We start from the raw sequence: 19,111 nt of genomic DNA, 5'->3' as shown, positions 1-19,111 counted from the left end.
CCTCAAAAAAGCCGCCACGGTCCAAGGGAACCAATCGTGGCAATCTAGGCCGAGGTAGCGAGCCTGGTCAAGACCCAGAAGAGTAAGAAGTCTTACAACACCAGGTTAAAGTCCAACATGTTTGTTTCAAACACTAGCTTTCGGAGCACTGCTCCTTCCTCAGGTGAAGGAGCGGTGCTCCGAAAGGTAGTGTTTGAAACAAACAGGTTGGATTTTAACCTGGTGTCGTAAGACTTCTTACTGTGCTCAGCCCAGTCCAACGGCGGCATCTCCACATCAAGACCCAGAAGGAGCAGGACAAAGTCGACGACCAGGAGAACTGATCACATCGGCAGAATCTGAGAATTGTGGGGCTGCCAGAGGGAGGGGAGAAACACCACAGAATACGTAGCAGTGATGCTCGGGAAGCTAGTCGGTGAGGAGGGTTTCGCCATGCACCCGGAGATAGGCCGCACCCACAGGTTACTTCTGCAGCGGCCAGGACTGGGGAACCACTGCATGCGATAATCGTGAGGCCCCACAGGTACCAAGACAACGAGCCGATCTGAGGTGGGCAGCACGGTAGCATGGTGGTTAGCATAAATGCTTCACAGCTCTAGGGTCCCAGGTTCGATTCCCGGCTGGGTCACTGTCTGTGCGGAGTCTGCACGTCCTCCCCGTGTGTGCGTGGGTTTCCTCCGGGTGCTCCGGTTTCCTCCCACAGTCCAAAGATGTGCGGGTTAGGTGGATTGGCCATGCTAAATTGCCCGTAGTGTCCTAAAAAGTAAGGTTAAGGGGGGCGTTGTTGGGTTACGGGTATAGGGTGGATACGTGGGTTTGAGTAGGGTGATCATTGCTCGGCACAACATCGAGGGCCGAAGGGCCTGTTCTGTGCTGTACTGTTCTGTGTGATCTGTGAGCGCGAGACAACGCAGGTGCAAGGACATTCCATCCGCTTGTACCAAGACATTGATGTTGACCTGGCCAAGCGCCGGGCAGACTTCAAAGGTGTCCAATCCGCGCTTTACAAAAGTGGGCCGCAGTTTGGCATGTTCTACCCTGCCAAGCTATGGGTCACATATCAACATTACTTTGACTCCCCGGAGGAAGCCAACAAATTTGTCCAGTATAATGGACTGAGAAACAACGATAGAGGGCAAAGGGCAGAACACGGATGATTCACTATATTTACATTGTGTATATATCGTATGTCCTATGTTTTTCATGTACGGTACAATCTGACTGGACTGTATGCAAAAAAATACTTTTCACTGTACCCCAGTACATGTGACAATAAATCTAGATCTAAATTCCATGCAGTCAGGGAAAGCACTGGGACCAGATGCATTCCAGGTAGGCTTTTAAAAATTTGCAGCAACGCTGGCACCGGACTTGCGGGAGATGTTCAACGAATCACGGTCAAAAGGGGCCCTGCCGCCACCCACGCTGACCCAGGCCTCGAACTCACTGATCCCCAAAAAGAACAAAGGCCCATCAAGAGTTTGGAGCATACAAACCCATGACTCTCTTAAACGCTGATGCAAAACCCTAGCGAAAGCTATGGCGAGGCATCTGGAGAGCTGCCTGACAATAGTGATCGCAGAAGATCAGATATCGTTTGTCAAGGATTAACAGCAACCATCTGTTTGTAATAACTACCCCATCCGGGGAGAGGACACCAGAGGTGATCATTCCCCTGTGTAGCCACCTGAGTTGGCCACTTCCCAAGTTCAAAATGGAGAAACACAAGGAACGCAGGGAAAATTGGACAATCCTAGAGAAACAAGCAGTTTGCAGACTTTTCCTGTGTATTCTGCCTGCAAAGAAAGCAGACAGCACTGAAACCAGCAGCCATGCACATTAATGAGCGATTCCCAGGCACAATAGTAACAATCAAAGGTGATCGAAGTAAAGCTAGACTCCTCGGCGCCAGCAGGAGTCCAAGACAAAAGAAGCAAATGGGCACCCAAGGACCGCCCAGCGGTCGGGAAACAGCCCCAGTATTGGGGAATTCAAACCAATCGATTGGAAGTAAGCTCGGGGTCCGCCCAAAAGGGCGCGAAGCCCCTGAGGGCTATAAGATAGAGCCCCCAAGGTCAGTTCGCTCTCTTAACCGGCCCTCCCAGCAGAACATCTTAGCAGCTCTCGAAGAACTTGACCGTAAGAAGGAGAGGCCTGGCAAACTGCTGCACCATCAAGTAAGTGACCAGTCAACGCCCGCTACGCGATAGATGCTCCTGACCCCTTAGTCCGTACCAGCTGGAAGCCTGCAGACTCAGGATCGAGCAAGGGGCCATTGTTCCCTGACCCAGCGGGTTCCCTTATCCAGATAAGTACTGGCCTGTTAGTGGTAGGAATAGCCTAGTCTTTTAGTATTGTATGCATGAGTAGCGATTAACTGTGTATTAATAAACGTGTTTTGATTTGAACCTGACTAATTGGTGTATTGAGTCATTGATCTGAACTTGAACCTCGTCGTGGTATCATAAAGATACCTGGCAACTCTAGAGCAAGGTAATAAAACAGAGCCAATTGAGTGTAAAGCACACTCACCAGAACGAGCAACACCTGGATGCTGAGAAAGCCTTTGATCAAGTCAAATAGAGGTACCTCATGGAGGTCCTTGACTGCTCTGAGTCACTGTCTGTGTGGAGTTTGCACATTCTCCCCGTGTTTGCGTGCATTTTGCCCCCACAACCCAAAAAGACGTGCAGGGTAGGTGGATTGGCCTCGCTAAAATTGCCCCTTAATTGGAAAAAATGAATTGGGTACTAAATTTATTTATTTTTTTTAAAATGGAGGTACTTGAATGGTTTGGGTTTGGGGCAGGGTTCACCGCATGGTTGATGCTCCTGTACAGCGCTCCAAGGCGGGCGTATGGACGAACGGCACCAGCTCCAAATATTTTCAGCTGGGGAACGAGGCAGGAGTGCCCGCTATCCCCGCTCCTGTTCGCACTGGCAATCAAACCACTGGCCGCCGCCCTTAGATCAGTGGAGTGCAGGGGCAGCAGTGGCTAGCACTGAGCCTCTCGGCGCTGAGGACCGGGTTCGATACCATGATTTCCATGTGGAGTTTGCACATTCTCCCCATGTCTGCGTGGTTCTCACCCCCACAACACAAAATGATGAATTGGCCACACTAAATTGCCCCCGGTAAATTGCCCCTTAATTGGAAAAAATGAATTGGGTACTCTAAATTTATTAACAAAATGAAATAAAACAGGTTGGCAGAGTGCTGGACGGGTATTCAGAAAGGGGGCAGAGAGCATAGAGTCTCACACTATGCGGATGACCTGCTCCTCTATGTGTCAAACCCCCTAACCAGGATGGGAAAGATAAGAGGACTCCTCATGGAGTTCAGTGCCTCCTCAGGTTACAAACTTAACCTGGGAAAGAGCAAAATATTCCTTTTTTTAAAAAAATAATTTTTATTGAAAAATTTTGATTTTATACAACCTTAGTAAAATATCGAAAATAACAATATTAACAATCATATACATTCGCCCCATCCCCATGAACAACCCAGCATTTTAACAACAACGCAAATTAACACACTATAAAGTTACAGAATAAACACTACAATAATGCACCCCCCCCCCCCCGCCCCCCCGCCCCCCCTCCCTCCCCGGTTGCTGCTGCTATTGACCAAGTTACCTATCTCTGAGCCAGGAAGTCCAGAGAAGGCTGCCATCGTTTATAGAACCCTTGTATTGATCCTCTCAGGGCAAATTTGAAGAGCAAAATATTCCTGGTGAACTCCTGCGAGGAAGGAGCAGAGCTGGACGAACTACCGTTTAAAGTGACCCAACCCAGGTTCAGGTACCTGGCAATTGGACGAGGCGCCACAAATGGAACCTCTCCAGCCTGGTGTAGGAAGTGAAGAGGGGCCTGCAAAAGTGGGACTCACTCCCTCTTTTGCAAGCGGGATGGGTACAGACGGTCAAAATGAACGTGCTGCCTACGTTCTTCTTCATATTCAGATCACTCCCAATCTTCACCTCAAATCCTTCTTCACCAGGGTCAGCAAGTTTCTTTTTCTAAATTTAGAGTACCCAATTATTTTTTCCTAATTAAGAGGCAATTTAGCGTGGCCAATGCACCTAACCTGCACGAGGACATCTCTCACAGCGCTGACCACTGCTCCACCCCCGGCCACCCACACACACATATCAGAAGCCCGGTGGTACTGGCCACAGTAAGGACAAGGAACAAGTTCCGGCACCATTTCAAGCTTGGCGAGATGTTGCCCATCTGGAACAACCATAGCTTCACACCAGCGAGGACGAACACAACATTTGGGAAGTAGAGGGAGGGCAGAATAAGTGAAAAACATGTGCATGGACGACACAATGGCGACCCTGGGGAAACTCTCAGAGAGGCTCCAACTCCCAAAAGGGAACAAACTCAGGTACCTGCAGCTGCAAAACTTCCTTCGCAAGGAGACAAAAATGTTCCCCCAGAGACCTGGACACACATTTCCAGACTCAATGGTAGGGCTAGACTGGCTAGGGGATGACAAATGTGGCGCCATCTACAGATGACTCATAGAAAAGGTTAGGACCTCACTGGACAAGACCAAACAAAAATGGGAGGAGGAGCTGGGCATGGGGATGGGGGGAGGACTCTGGATCAAGGTACTGCACAGGATCAACACCTCCTCCTGCGCCAGGCTAAGCCTGATGCTTAGGGGCTGTTTAGCACAGGGCTAAGTCGCTGGCTTTGAAAGCACACCAAGCAGGTCAGCAGCACGGTTCAATTCCCGTAACAGCCTCCCCGAACAGGAATGTGGCGACTAGGGGCTTTTCACAGTAACTTCATTGAAGCCTACTCGTGACAATAAGCGATTTTCATTTTCATGCAATTCAAGTTGGTGCACAAAATGCACCTTACTAAGACACGCATGAGCACGTTCTTCCCAGAGGTGGAGGATAGGTGCGAGCAGTGTCAGCCGGGCCCGGCCAACTACACCCACACATTCTGGTCTTGCCCCAAACCCAGAGTTCTACAGCCTTTTTGGAGGCTATGTCCAGGGTGGTGAGGGTTGAGATGGAGCAGTGCCCATCTGTGGCGGTCTTCGGAGTGTCAGAGCACCCAGAGCACTGGAAGGGAAAGGGCGGACGCCCTAACCTTCGCCTCAGTGATTGCCAGACGGAGACTTCTGCTAGGCTGGAAGTCATCTGCACCACCAAGGGACCCGAGGCTCTCAGACCTGGCCGAATTCCTGCAACTAGAAAAAATAAAATTCTCAATGAGGGGGTCTGAGGAGAGGTTCCGCGATACATGAAAGAAGTTCACGAACCTCTTCACAGACCTGTTGTGTGTTACTTGTTTCACTAAGCATTTGGAGTCCCGAACACTTTAAAAAAAACTAGCTGATACACACTAATGTAAATAATGTAGGAAAAAGATAGAACTGGACCACTGTCACAGGCGTGGCGGCAGCTTGTGATGCTGGTGTTGGTGCTGTTACTGTGTTGGTAATTATTGTTGTTTCTGTATTGTTCCGCAAAGTTTGGATATTAACTGCAAAAATACCAATAGAAAATTTTTTTAATGTAGAATTTCAAAACTAAATACACAAATAAGATCAAAATGGCTTTAAAATTAAGACTGAATTATGTTATGTTAATGCACTCTATCCTGTGTTCAAATGTGCTTTGCAATGAGGCAGCCAAACTTGCTCCCTTTCCTCAATGTGGCAATAAGAAATCTGCTAATGGGTTACTGAGCTACTGCGCTCTACCTTCATTGGTCAATACACATATTGAGATTTGTATAGTTCCATCTTATCAGCAATCCTGTAAAGAGATCCTGATCCATTTCTTGACCATGCAAGCTTGAGGCAGAAACAGAGTGCATCAAAGCTATCCTGATGCAGGTCATTGTGTGTATCGTGGGTCAATGGTCACCACCTTCAAAACTGAAAGGTGCTCATGCTACCTCAAATTACCCTGAAAAAATGAATTGGGCACTCTAAATTTATTTTAAAAAAAGATAATTACTCAAGCTCATTACATGACTCTTTCCACTTGCTAGAAGTGACATACATACATTCATAGTCAGGACCCCCCCCCCCCCCCCCCCCCCACTTTGCAAATAAAAGGAATATGTTCATGTCTTGCACCTTTTTTGAATTACCCAGGAGATTTCTCTATGGCAATACCCCAGCCAGAGTCAACTTGCCAACCAATTAGCACTATTTACCCCTGTGATATAATTTGTTGTGATTGTTTGAAATTTGGTATTCATGCATTTGTCTTGGCATCAGCAAGGCAAAAAACTTCAGCAATATTTTCAGAAATATTCAAATTCCGTGCAACCAAGCCAACTGTTTGTGTTTCCTGGTGCAATTCTTGTTCTTTAACCCTGCTTCACATGAAAACTGCACCTGGACATGACTCCCTTTGTGCAATAGTATGAACCAGTGGCTTATTAAAAATAACATGTCGGGTTGCGGCTATGACCAGCTAAGTCGCACGTTTGGCTGCTCCTGCTACAAAGGTGTTTTCGGGCCGATTGGAGGGCCCCAACGGCGCTGTAAGGACAAATCCCGGTGGGGGAAGGCTCCCTGAAGAGAACCAGACCAACTTTATGGTCGGTACCCGGAGTGGGGTGGTAAAGAGAGCAACAGCAGCTCCCAAAAAAAAGCGGGGGAAGAAGACCAAAATGGCGGCCGGTGGTGCACCCGAGGAATGGAGGAAATGGGCGGAGGAGCAGCAGGCCGCTCTCCTGCGCTTCTTTACGGAGCTGAAAATGGAGCTCTTGGAGTCAATGAATGCGACGACCACCAGGCTGATGGGAGCCCAGGCGACCCAAGAGGCGTCGATTCGGGAGCTGCAACAGGAGATGACTGCGAGGGAGGAGGAGGCCACGGTCCTCGTGGGAAAGGTAGAGGTGCACGAGGCACTCCACCTGAAATGGCAGAGCCGTTTTGAGGAGCTGGATACCCGAATGAGGCGGAAGAACCTGAGGATCTTGGGCCTGGCAGAAGGCCTGGAGGGGTCAGACCTCCCGGGATATGTAGCAGAAATGCTGAGCTCCCTGATGGGGGCAGGGGCCGTCCCTTCGCCCCTGGAGCTGGAAGAGGCCTACAGGGTCATGGCTAGGAGGCCAAGAGCAAATGAGCCCCCGAGGGCGGTGCTGGTGCGGTTCCAGCGACTCAGCGACCGTGAAAGAGTGCTGGAGTGGGCCAAGAGGGAAAGGAGCAGCAAGTGGGAGAATTCGACGGTGAGGGTCTACCAGGACTGGAGTGCGGAGGTGGCAAAGCGGCGGGCCCGGTACAACCGGACGAAGGCGGTGCTACATGCAAAACGGATCAGGTTCGGAATGCTGCAGCCAGCGCGCTTGTGGGTCACCTACAGGAACCAACACCACTATTTTGAGTCCCCAGAGGAGGCGTGGGCCTTTGTACAGGAAGAGAAACTGGACTCGAATTAGACCCAGGGGATACTTGGCGGCCTTGGCCGCTCGGGTACTTTCAGCTGAATTCTTTGTTTGGATTTTGAACTCTTGCTGTGGTTTTTCTTCTGATGTTTTTTCCCCCTTTGCCAACTTCCCTTAGTTATTGTTATTGTGGTTATTCATGGTTATTTATGGTTATTTATGCTGTTTGGTAGAGGGCGACTGTTAAGTACATTGTTATTTGTTATTTATCTGTTATTTATAATGTTAAGTTGGGGAGGCGGGACGGGGGGGGAGAGCAGATCGGGGATATGGGCTCCTAGGGGGGGTTCTTTACAGGCATGGACGGGGACGGGGGTGGAACTGAAGATGGCGGGGTGGGGTGTGGCAGGGCGAAAGCGCGGGCTTTCCTCTGTTTTCCCGCGCGCGGGGCAGAGGAGGGGGGAGGGGAGGAGTGCGGGGCGTGGCTAGCAATGGCGACCTTTCCCGCGCTGGAGCGGGGCCAGGGAGGAGTGGCAAGGGGGGGGAGGCCCCCCCCCCCCCGAGCCGGGGGGAGTCGGAGTGTGGCAGGAGCAGCCGGGTCAGCGTGAACCAGCTGACTTACGGTACAATGGAGGGTACATCGCGGCTAGGAGGGGTCCTAGCCTGGGGGGGGAGGGGGGTTAGGGAGGGACACCGGGTTGCTGCTGAAAAGACCAGAAACGAGAAGTGGAGGACTGGAGAGGTGGGGGGAGGGGGACATCGCCATGGGGAGCGGGTCAGAAGGGGAGGGTCGACCCGGGGCGAGCAGGGAACAGGACATGGCTAATCGGCAGGGGAGGGGGGCGGGTCGTCCCGCGACCCGGCTGATCACTTGGAACGTGAGGGGGTTGAATGGGCCGGTCAAGAGATCAAGGGTATTCTCACACCTGAAGGGACTGAAGGCTGATGTAGCAATGTTACAGGAGACCCATTTGAAGGTAGTGGACCAGGTTCGCCTGAGAAGGGGGTGGGTGGGACAGGTGTTCCACTCTGGATTGGACGCAAAGAACCGGGGGGTGGCGATTCTGGTGGGAAAGAGGGTGTCGTTCGTGGCGGAGGAGGTGGTGGCGGATAAGGAGGGTAGGTATGTGATGGTGAAGGGTAAGCTGCAGGGGGAGAAAGTGGTGATGGTCAACGTATATGCCCCGAACTGGGATGACGCGGGTTTTATGAGGCGCCTATTGGGCCTCATTCCGGGACTGGAGGCAGGGGGCTTGATCATGGGGGGGGACTTTAACACAGGGCTGGACCCCGGGCTAGACAGATCGAGCTCAAGGACCAATAGGAGGCCGGCAGCGGCAGAAGTGCTGAGGGGGTACATGGAGCAGATGGGAGGAGTAGACCCATGGAGGTTTGGTAGGCCGAGGGCGAGGGAGTATTCCTTTTTCTCCCACGTCCATAGAGTGTACTCCAGAATCGATTTCTTCGTGTTGAGCAGGGGGCTGATCCCGAGGGTACGGGAAGCTGAGTACTCGGCCATTGCGATCTCTGATCATGCACCACATTGGGTGGATGTGGAAATGGGGGAGGCGCGGGACCAGCGCCCGCTGTGGCGGCTGGATGTGGGGCTGTTAGCGGACGACGAGGTGTGTAAAAGGGTCCGGAAGAGCATTGAGAGCTATCTGGACTTGAATGACACGGGTGAGGTGCAGGTGGGGATGGTCTGGGAGGCCCTGAAGGCAGTGATCAGGGGAGAGCTGATCTCCATAAGGGCGCACAGAGAAAGAAAGGAGAGGCAGGAGAGGGAGAGGCTGGTGGGGGAGCTATTGGAAGTGGATAGGAGATATGCGGAGGCACCAGAGGAGGGGCTGCTGGGAGAACGGCGCAGCCTGCAGGTCAAGTTCGACCTGCTGACCACCAGGAAGGCAGAGACGCAGTGGAGAAGGGCACAGGGCGCGGTTTATGAGTATGGGGAAAAGGCGAGCAGGATGCTGGCACACCAGCTTCGCAAACGAGATGCGGCTAGGGAGATTGGGGGAGTGAAGGAGAGGGGCGGGAAGGTAGTGCAGAAGGGGCAAGAAGTGAACGGGGTCTTCAGGGATTTTTACAAGGAGTTGTATCGGTCTGAGCCGCCGACGAGGAGAGGGGGAATGGAGGACTTCCTAAACAAATTGAGGTTCCCAAGGGTCCAGGAGGGGCTGGTAGAAGGGCTGGGGGCGCCAATAGGGCTAGAGGAGCTAGTCAAGGGAATAGGTCAGATGCAGGCGGGGAAGGCGCCGGGGCCAGATGGGTTCCCGGTGGAATTCTATAAGAAAAATGTGGACTTGGTGGGACCGGTACTGGTACGAGCCTTTAATGAGGCGCGAGAGGGGGGGGTTCTGCCCCCGACAATGTCGCAGGCTCTGATCTCCCTGATATTGAAGCGGGATAAAGACCCCGTGCAGTGCGGGTCCTACAGGCCTATCTTGCTTCTGAACGTGGATGCCAAGTTGCTGGCAAAGATCCTGGCAGCTAGAATAGAGGATTGTGTGCCAGGGGTAATCCATGAGGACCAGACGGGGTTCGTGAAGGGGCGGCAGCTCAACACGAACGTGCGGAGATTGCTGAATGTAATTATGATGCCGGCAGTGGAGGGGGAGGCTGAGATAGTGGTAGCGCTGGACGCGGAGAAGGCATTCGATAGGGTGGAGTGGGAGTACCTGTGGGAGACGTTGGAACGGTTTGGGTTTGGGGAAGGCTTTATTAAGTGGGTGAAGCTGCTCTACTCGGCCCCGACGGCGAGTGTAGTGACAAACGGGAGGAGGTCGGAGTATTTCGGGCTCCACCGAGGGACCAGGCAGGGATGTCCCCTATCCCCCCTACTTTTCGCACTGGCGATTGAACCGTTGGCGATGGCACTGAGGGGTTCAGGGGGGTGGAGAGGACTGACTAGGGGAGGGGAGGAACATCGAGTATCGCTGTATGCGGATGATCTACTGCTGTACGTGGCAGACCCAGAAGGGGGAATGCCGGAGATAATGGAACTATTAGCAGAGTTTGGGGACTTTTCGGGGTACAAACTAAATTTGGGCAAAAGCGAGGTTTTTGTGATACACCCGGGGGACCAGGGAGAGGGTATTGGGAGACTCCCCTTCAAGCGAGCAGGAAAGAGCTTTAGGTACTTAGGGGTGCAGGTGGCAAGGAACTGGGGGACCCTCCACAAGTTGAACTTTTCCAGGCTGGTGGAACAGATGGAGGAGGAATTTAAGAGGTGGGACATGGTACCGTTGTCGCTGGCGGGGAGGGTGCAGTCAATCAAAATGACGGTCCTCCCAAGGTTCTTGTTTTTATTTCAGTGCTTGCCCATCTTCCTCCCTAGGGCCTTCTTCAAAAAGGTGACGAGTAGCATCATGAGCTACGTGTGGGCGCATGGCACCCCAAGGGTGAGGAGGGTCTTTTTGGAGCGGAGTAGGGACAGTGGAGGGCTGGCACTACCCAATCTTTCGGGGTACTACTGGGCGGCAAATGTGTCAATGGTGCGCAAGTGGATGATGGAAGGGGAGGGGGCAGCTTGGAAACGAATGGAGAGGGCGTCCTGTGGCAACACAAGCCTGGGGGCCCTAGTAACGGCACCATGGCCGCTCCCCCCCACGAGGTACACCACGAGCCCGGTGGTGGCGGCCACCCTCAAGATATGGGGGCAGTGGAGGCGACATAGGGGGGAAATGGGAGGTCTGTTGGCGGCGCCAATAAGAGGGAACCATAGATTCATCCCGGGGAACATCGACGGGGGATTTCAGAGCTGGTACAGGGTGGGCATACGGCAGCTGAAGGACCTGTTTATAGAGGGGAGGTTTGCGAGCCTGGGAGGGCTGGAGGAGAAGTTTGAGCTCCCCCCGGGAAACATGTTCAGATATTTACAAGTGAAGGCATTTGCTAGACGGCAGGTGGAGGGGTTCCCCCTGCTCCCCAGTAAGGGGGCGAGTGATAGGGTGCTCTCGGGGGTCTGGGTCGGAGGGGGGAAGATATCAGACATCTACAAGATAATGCAGGAGGCGGAAGAAGCATCAGGGGAGGAGCTGAAAGCCAAGTGGGAAGGGGAGCTGGGAGAGCAGATAGAAGACGGGACGTGGGCGGATGCACTGGAGAAGGTCAATTCTTCCTCCTCGTGTGCGAGGCTGAGCCTCATTCAATTTAAGGTGCTGCATAGAGCTCACATGACGGGGACAAGGATGAGCCGGTTCTTTGGGGGTGAGGACAGGTGTGTCAGATGTCTGGGAAGCCCAGCGAACCATGTGCATATGTTCTGGGCATGTCCGGTGCTGGAAGGGTTCTGGAAGGGGGTGGCAAGGACGGTGTCGAAGGTGGTGGGGTCCAGGGTCAAACCAGGATGGGGGCTTGCGATCTTTGGGGTCGGGGTAGAACCGGGGGTACAGGAGGCTAGGGAGGCCGGAATACTGGCCTTTGCATCCCTAGTGGCTCGACGAAGGATATTAATTCAATGGAAGGACGCGAGGCCTCCAAGCGTTGAAAATTGGATTAACGATATGGCTAGCTATATTCAGCTAGAAAGGATCAAATTTGCCCTGAGAGGGTCGGTACAGGGATTCTCCAGGCGGTGGCAACCTTTCCTTGACTTTTTAGATCAGAGATAGACGTTCGGGGTCGTGGCAGCAGCAACCCGGGGGGGGGGGGGGGGGGGGGGGGGAGGGGGGGAGGGAGGGAGGGGGGGGGGGGGGAGGGAGGGGGGGGAGGGGGGGGGGAGGGAGGGGGGGAGGGGGGGGGGCAGCAAGGGTCGTGGGGGGACATGCACGACTGTAACGCGGGCAAGTCTGCTCATGTCTGAAACTGTAGGCTGCCTTGTTTGTTAAGGTTGCCTGGGGGGGGGGGGGGGGGGGGGGGGGGAGGACTGGTGCGCGCGAGAGGGCGGGCGAGGGAGGGACATTTGCCTAGAGGGATTGTGTTGTAAATAATTTAAAAATTAGTAGGGGTAAATGTTTGTATGGAAAAACTCTTTCAATAAAAATTATTTAAAAAAAAAAAAAAAATAACATGTCCATATGAATTTCCTGGCATGACATGGGGTGACTTTCTTTCCCCCCGAACCCCCACACACACAATTTAAATCATGTTTTCCACTGTTTAAATTGGTACCTAGATAGAAATTGGTCTCCATGGCAGCTGATTTTCAGGTAGAAAATGGGGATGAGGAAGAACATGACCGAGCTGGACTTGCATCATACGGGTGTGGCATAATGGCAAAGGAAGTTTGCAACGGCCCTTCACAGTGTTAGGCACAGATATATTATATATTTATTTATACATATATTCCAACAGTCTAAGGATACAGAGTAGACCATTTAGGACTGAGATGAGCGGAAGTGTCTGCACCCAGGGAGAGAGCGGCCTGTAGAATTTGCTATCACCGAAAGCAATTCAGGTGGGCAGCACATGGTAGCACAGATGCCTCACGGCGCCGAGGTCCCAGGTCTGATCCCGGATCTAGGTCACACTCCATGTGGAATTTGCACATTCTCTCCATGTTTGCATGGGTTTCGCCCCACAACCCAAAAGGTGTGCCGGCTAGGTGGATTGACAACGCTAAATTGCCCTAAAATTGGAAACATTTAATTGGGTACTCTAACTTTATTCTAAAAAAAAGAAAAATACAGAAAGCAATTCAGGCCACAACACTGCAGGGAGGATTAGAATATCGAGTTGGATGATCAGCCATAATCATAATGAATGGACCTCCTCCTCTGACCAAACAAAAGACTGTGCGGTGAGTTTGTCAGGTTAGCTTTTCTTTCCTTTTCCTCTCTCCACCCTTCCACCACCTCTAACCTGCGGAGAGTGTGAAAATCAGGTGAACTTTTTTTTCTCTCTGTAATTGTCAAGTGGATAAATGGAAGGGATGGCAGACAGGGCAGTGCAATGTTCCTCCTGCAGGATGTTCGAGGTGAGAGACACCGTCAGTGGCCCTGCTGAGGCTCAGAAGGGAAGAGGGGGAGAGCAGGAGAGCATTAGTTATTGGAGACTATAGTTAGAGGTACAGATAGGCAGTTCTGTGGCAACGATAGAGGCTCACGGTTTGTGTGTTGCCTCCTGGGTGCCGAGGTCTGTGATGTCTCTGATTGTGTTTTCAGGATCCTTAAGGGGAGGGGGAGCAGCCACAAGTCGTGGTACACATCGGTGCCAACGACATAGGTAGGAAAAGGGATGGGGAAATCAAACAGGAATTCAGGGAGCTAGGGTGAAAGCTGAGAGCCAGGAAAGACCGTGTTGTCATCTCTGGTTTGCTGCCAGTGCCACGTGCTAGCGAGGTGAGGAACAGGGTGGGAGTGCAGTTAAACACGTGGCTACAGGGATGGTGTAGGATGGAGGGTTTCAGTTACTTGGATAATTGGAGCACATTCTGGGGAAGGTGGGACCTGTACAAACAGGACAGGTTACACCTAAACCAGAGGGGCACCAATATCCTGAGAGGAAATTTGCTGCAGCTCTTCGGGGGCGGTTTAAACTAATTTGGCAGGGGGGTGGGAAACTGATTTGTAGTCCAGGGGATAGCGTTGGTGGAGTTCAAGAAGTTGAGGGTCGTGCAGTACTGAGGAAGGTACCAAAGTCACAAGAGTGGACCTGGAGGCATGAAAGTGATTTGAAGTGTGTCTACTTCAATGCGAGGAGCATCAGGAATAAGGTTGGTAAGCTTGAGCATGGATTGGTACCTGGGACTACGATGTTGTGGCCATTACGGAGACGTGGACAGAACAGGGGCACGAATGGTTGTTGGAGGTTCCGGGGTTGAGATGTTTCAGTAAGATTAGGGAAGGTGGTAAAAGAGGTGGAGGGGTAGCATTGTTAATCAAGGATAGTAGAATGGCTGCAGAAAGAAAGTTTCAGGAGGATCTGCCTACTGAGGTAGTGTGGGCTGAAGTTAGAAATAGGAAAGGAGCGGTCACTTTGTTAGGAGTTTTCTATAGGCCTCCAAACAGTAACAGTGATGTGGAGGAAAAGATTGCAATACAGATTTTGGATAGGTGCGATAGTCACAGGGTAGTAGTCATGGGTGACTTTAACTTTCCAAATATTGATTGGAACCACTATAATTCGAATAGTTTGGATGGGGCTGTTTTTATCCAGTGTGTGCAGGGAAGTTTTCCTCACACAATACGTGGATAGACCGACAAGAGGCAGGGCCACATTGGATTTGGTACTGGGTAAGGAACCGGGCTAAGTGTTAGATTTGGTTGTGGGAGAGCACTTTGGAGATAGTGACCACAATTCGGTGACTTTCACTATAGCAATGGAGAGGGATAGGAACATACGGCAGGGCAAGGTTTGGGGGGGGGGGGGGGGGGGGGGGGGGGGGGGGGGGGGTTAGTTACGATGCGATTAGGCAAGAATTGGGGAGCATAAGATGGAAACAGGAACTGTCAGGGATAGGCACAATTGAGATGTGGAGCTTGTTCAAGGAGCAAATACTGCGTGTCCTTGATATGTATGTCCCTGTCAGGCAGGGAGGAAATGGTTGAGTGAGGGAACCATGGTTCACAAAAGAGGTTGAATGTCTTGTCAAGAGGAAGAAGGGGGTTTATGTAAGGATGAGAAAACAAGGTTCAGTTAGGGCAATTGAGGAATACAAGATAGCTAGGAAGTAGCTCAAGAAAGGGCTTAGGGAGCTAGGAGCGGGCATGAGAAGAACCTTGGCGGGTCGGATCAAGGAAAACCCCAAGGCTTTTTACACTATGTGAGGAATAAAAGAATGACCAAGGTGAAGTTAGGGCCGGTCAAGGACAGTAGTGGGAACGTGTGCATGGAGTCTGAAGATATAGGAGAGGCCCTGAATTAATACTTTTCTTCAGTGTCACAAAGGAGAGGGGCCATGTTGTTGAGGAGGATAGTGCGATACAGGCTGGTAGGCTGGAGGAGGTAGATATTCGGAAGGAAGATGTGTTAGAAATTTTGAAAAGCCTGAGGATAGAGAAGTTCCCTTGGCCTGATGGGATATATCCTAGGATTCTTTGGGAGGCGAAGGATGAAATGGCAGAGCCTTTGGCTTTGATCTTTATGTCCTCACTGTCTATAGGAATAGTGCCAGACGACTGGAGAGAGGCGAATGTTGTCCCCTTGTTCAAGAAAGGGAATAGGTATAATCCTGGGAATTATAGGCCGGTTAGTCTCACTTCGGTCATAGGTAAATTATTGGAAAGGGTCCTGAGGGATAGGATTTATGATCATTTGGAAAGATACAGCTTAATCCAGGATAGTCAGCACGGATTTGAGAGGGGTAAATCTTGCCTCACAAGTTTGATTGTATTCTTTGAGAAGGTAACTAAGTACATAGATGAAGGTAGAACAGGTGATGTTGTATTCATGGATTTTGGAAAGGCGTTTGATAAGCTTCCCCATGGTCGGCTCATGCAGTAAGTAAAGAGGCATGGCATCGAGGGAAATTTGGCCGATTGGATCAGTAACAGGCTAGCACATAAAAGGCAGAGGGTGGTGGTAGATGGTAAATTTTCATCCTGGAGCCCAGTCACCAGCAGTGTACCACAGGGATCAGTGCTGGGTCCTCTGCTATTTGTGATTTTTATCAATGACTTGGATGATGGAGTTGAAGGCTGAGTTAGTAAATTTGCTGATGACACCAAGATTGGTGGAGTAGTGGATAATGTGGAGGGCTGTTGTAGGCTGCAAAGAGACAGTGATAGGATGCAGAGCTGGGCTGAAAAGTGGCAGATGGAGTTTAACCCTAATAAGTATGAGGTGATTCATTTGGTAGGACTAATTTGAATGCGGATTATAGGGTTTATAGATTATAGGGCAGGGTTTATAGATTATAGGGTTTATAGATTATAGGGCAGGGTTCTGAAGAATGTGGAGGAGCAGAGAGATCTCAGAGTTCATGTCCATAGATCTCTGAAAGTTGCCACCCAAGTGGATAGAGCCATGAAGAAAGCCTATAGTGTGTTAGCATTTATTAACAGGGGGATTGAGTTTAAGAGCCGTGCGGTTATGCTGCAACTGTACAAGACCTTGGTTCGACCATATTTTGAGTATTGTGTGCAGTTCTGGTCACCTCACTATAGGAAGGATGTGGAAGCATTGGAAAGGGTGCAAAGGAGATTTATCAGGATGCTGCCTGGATTGGAGGGTAGGTCTTATGAGGAAAGGCTTTTCTCATTGGAGCGAAGAAGGAAGAGAGGTGACTTCATTGAGGTGTATAAGATGATGAGAGGGATAGATAGAGTGGACGTTCAGCGACTTTTTCCTCGGGTGGATGTAGCTGTTACAAGGGGGCATAACTATAAGGTTCATGGTGGAAGATATAGGAGGGATGTCAGAGGTAGGTTCTTTACTCAGAGAGTGGTTGGGGCGTGGAACGCACTCCCAGCTATGGTAGAGGAGTCGGACACTTTAGGAACTTTCAAGCGGTTATTGGATAGGCATATGGAGTGCACTAGAATGATTGGGGGTAGGTTGATTTGATCTTAGTTTCAGACTAGTTCGGCACAACTAGCGTGCGAAAGGGCAGAAACAAGAAGCCAGTAGTGAGTGGTGTGTATGCTGGCACGGGAGTCAGTATGGCCAAGGGGCGGACCTCTGGGGTGGCAGCACAGAGTGCAGTGGACCCAGTAATGCAGGCCATCTGAGATGGTTTCGCCAGACAAAAGCGGGAATGTCTGGACCCGATCAAGGAGTCAATTAATCGCCCGGAAAGCAGACTGGGCGCCCAGGACCTGCCGATTCAGAAGGTGGAGAAGGCGCTGCTGGAACAAGTGGAGAACCAAACAGCGGTGGAGCTGGAGGTGGGGATGCTTCGAGAGCAGCAGAAAAGGCTCTTGGAAAAGGTGGAAGACCTTGAGAACTGGTCCCGCCGACAGAATCTAAGAATCGTCGGGCTTCCTGAGGGAGCTGAAGGAGCAGATGCAGGAGCATACGTGGCAGGAATGATTCAAAAAGCTGCTTGGCGTAGGAGCATTCCCCCGACCGCTGGAGGTGGACAGGGCGTATCAGGCACTTGCCAGGAAGCCGCTGGCGGGGGACCCTCCGAGGGCAATGGTGGCGAGATCCACAGGTTCCTGGATAAGGAATGTATTCTGCGGTGGGCCAAGCGCACACAAAGTTGCAAGTGGAAGAATAGCATCCTGCGGGTATACCAGGACCTGAGCGTGGAGGTGGGGAGGAAGAGGGCAGGCTTCAACCAGGTCAAGGCGATCTTCTTTAAGAAGGTGAAGTTCGGCCTGCTGTACCTGGCACGCTTGTGGGCCACGCATGAAGACCAACACCATTATTTTGAGTCGCCTGATGAGGCGCTGGACTTTGCAAAAAGAAAAGGACTGGTGGGAGCTTGAGAAATTTTGGACTCAGTGACAATGTGTTGGCCTATATTTCTTTGTCTGTTCTTTTTCTGGGTTTTTATTTGTTTATTCATCCCTCCCCCTCGGATTGTCGGTGGGGCTGCGGTTGGGTGTGGGGGTGTTTTTTCCTCTCTTCCTGTTGTTAAAATTGGCTATCTTTTTTCGTATTGCTTTGTATAAGTCTTCTCTTTGGAGCTCTGTTATGGGGAGTGGGGGGGTGGGGAGTCGATTTTTCGTTTTGTTTTTGGTTCTTTTCTGTTTGTGGGGTAGATGTTGGTAAATTGTTCTTCTTGTGTTGTAGTTTGGGTAATTAAATTCTTGTGCACTTTGGTGGGATGGAGACGTGCCTGTCTGGGTTTTGGTGGGTGGTGTCTTTGATCTTTATTTTAGCTTGCTGCTGGGTGTTTGTTGGGGGACGGCTGAATGAGGAAACTTGTTTGAAGGAGCGGAGGAAGGGGAGTGTAGAAGCAATGGGTGGGAGATTTCTTGGCGCCAGAGGCGGGGGGGTCACCAAGCTAGCTAGAGTGAGCTAGCTCACGGAAGCACAGTGGGGGGTGTATATAAGTTTAGTTTATTAGCTGGATTGGAATTTAGAGTAGTGTTGCTGGGAGGGATAGATTCTGCTGACGTGGGAGGGATTTCAATGGAAGGTCACTGAGGGGGTCGGGGGTGGGGGCCGCCCCGTGGCGGGCCGGAGGAGGTGTGGCACAAGGGTTAGAGGCGAAGCCAAGAAGGGTGATGGCTGACCGGCGGGGAGGGGGGCACTTTACCCCCCCCCCCCAACCAGGCTGGTAACTTGGAACGTCCGGGGGCTCAATGGGCCGGTGAAGAGGGCTTGTGTGTTTGCACACCTTAGGAGGATGGATGGGGGTAAGTTAGGTTAGTGTGGCGTAGGGGGGTAAGTTAGGTTAGTGTAGCATAGGGGGGTAAGTTAGGTTAGTGTAGCGTAGGGGGGTAAGTAATGGCAGGACCTGCGGGAGAGAGTGGCGAAATTTGCACTATGTATTTCTTTTTTTCTTTTCTTGTTATTTATATTGTGGATTTTGTTGCTGTTAATCTGCCAAAGAAAATACCTCAATAAAACGTTTATTTTTTTTAAAAATCTGTGTTTTATGGTTATTGTTACAACACCTTGGGCAAGTGCGCCGTGAATTCCAGTCCCACTCGACCCGGAGTCACTATACAGAAAATATAACCGGTTAACGATAAGCTAATACCTACTGCCCACTTTGACTATCCCACCCTCTACCCACACACACACACACACACAAGACGGACAAACATAGAAGGGTGCAAAGGGGTATAAGATTACATGGATGAAAGTCGAAAAATAAGAGTCTTTGCTTTGGTGGTTCTTTCGCACACTTTCTTCCCAGCAAACTTGCTAATTAAGACTCTGGTTTACAGCCAGTCTTCTTTGTAGAAAAC

At 51.1% G+C, this 19,111-nt stretch overlaps 1 protein-coding gene across 3 annotated transcripts in view; it reads right to left on the bottom strand.

The window, feature by feature from the left end:
* Positions 1–19,111, bottom strand: part of slc25a16 (solute carrier family 25 member 16) — a 105,128-nt gene that overhangs the window by 51,407 nt on the left and 34,610 nt on the right. The gene's annotated exons all lie outside the window — the stretch shown is intronic.

Source organism: Scyliorhinus canicula, chromosome 16 (genome assembly GCF_902713615.1).
Source record: "Scyliorhinus canicula chromosome 16, sScyCan1.1, whole genome shotgun sequence".
Classification (NCBI taxonomy): domain Eukaryota; kingdom Metazoa; phylum Chordata; class Chondrichthyes; order Carcharhiniformes; family Scyliorhinidae; genus Scyliorhinus; species Scyliorhinus canicula.
Note: the sequence above shows the minus strand (reverse complement) of the source record. Positions and strands in the feature narration are given on the sequence as shown.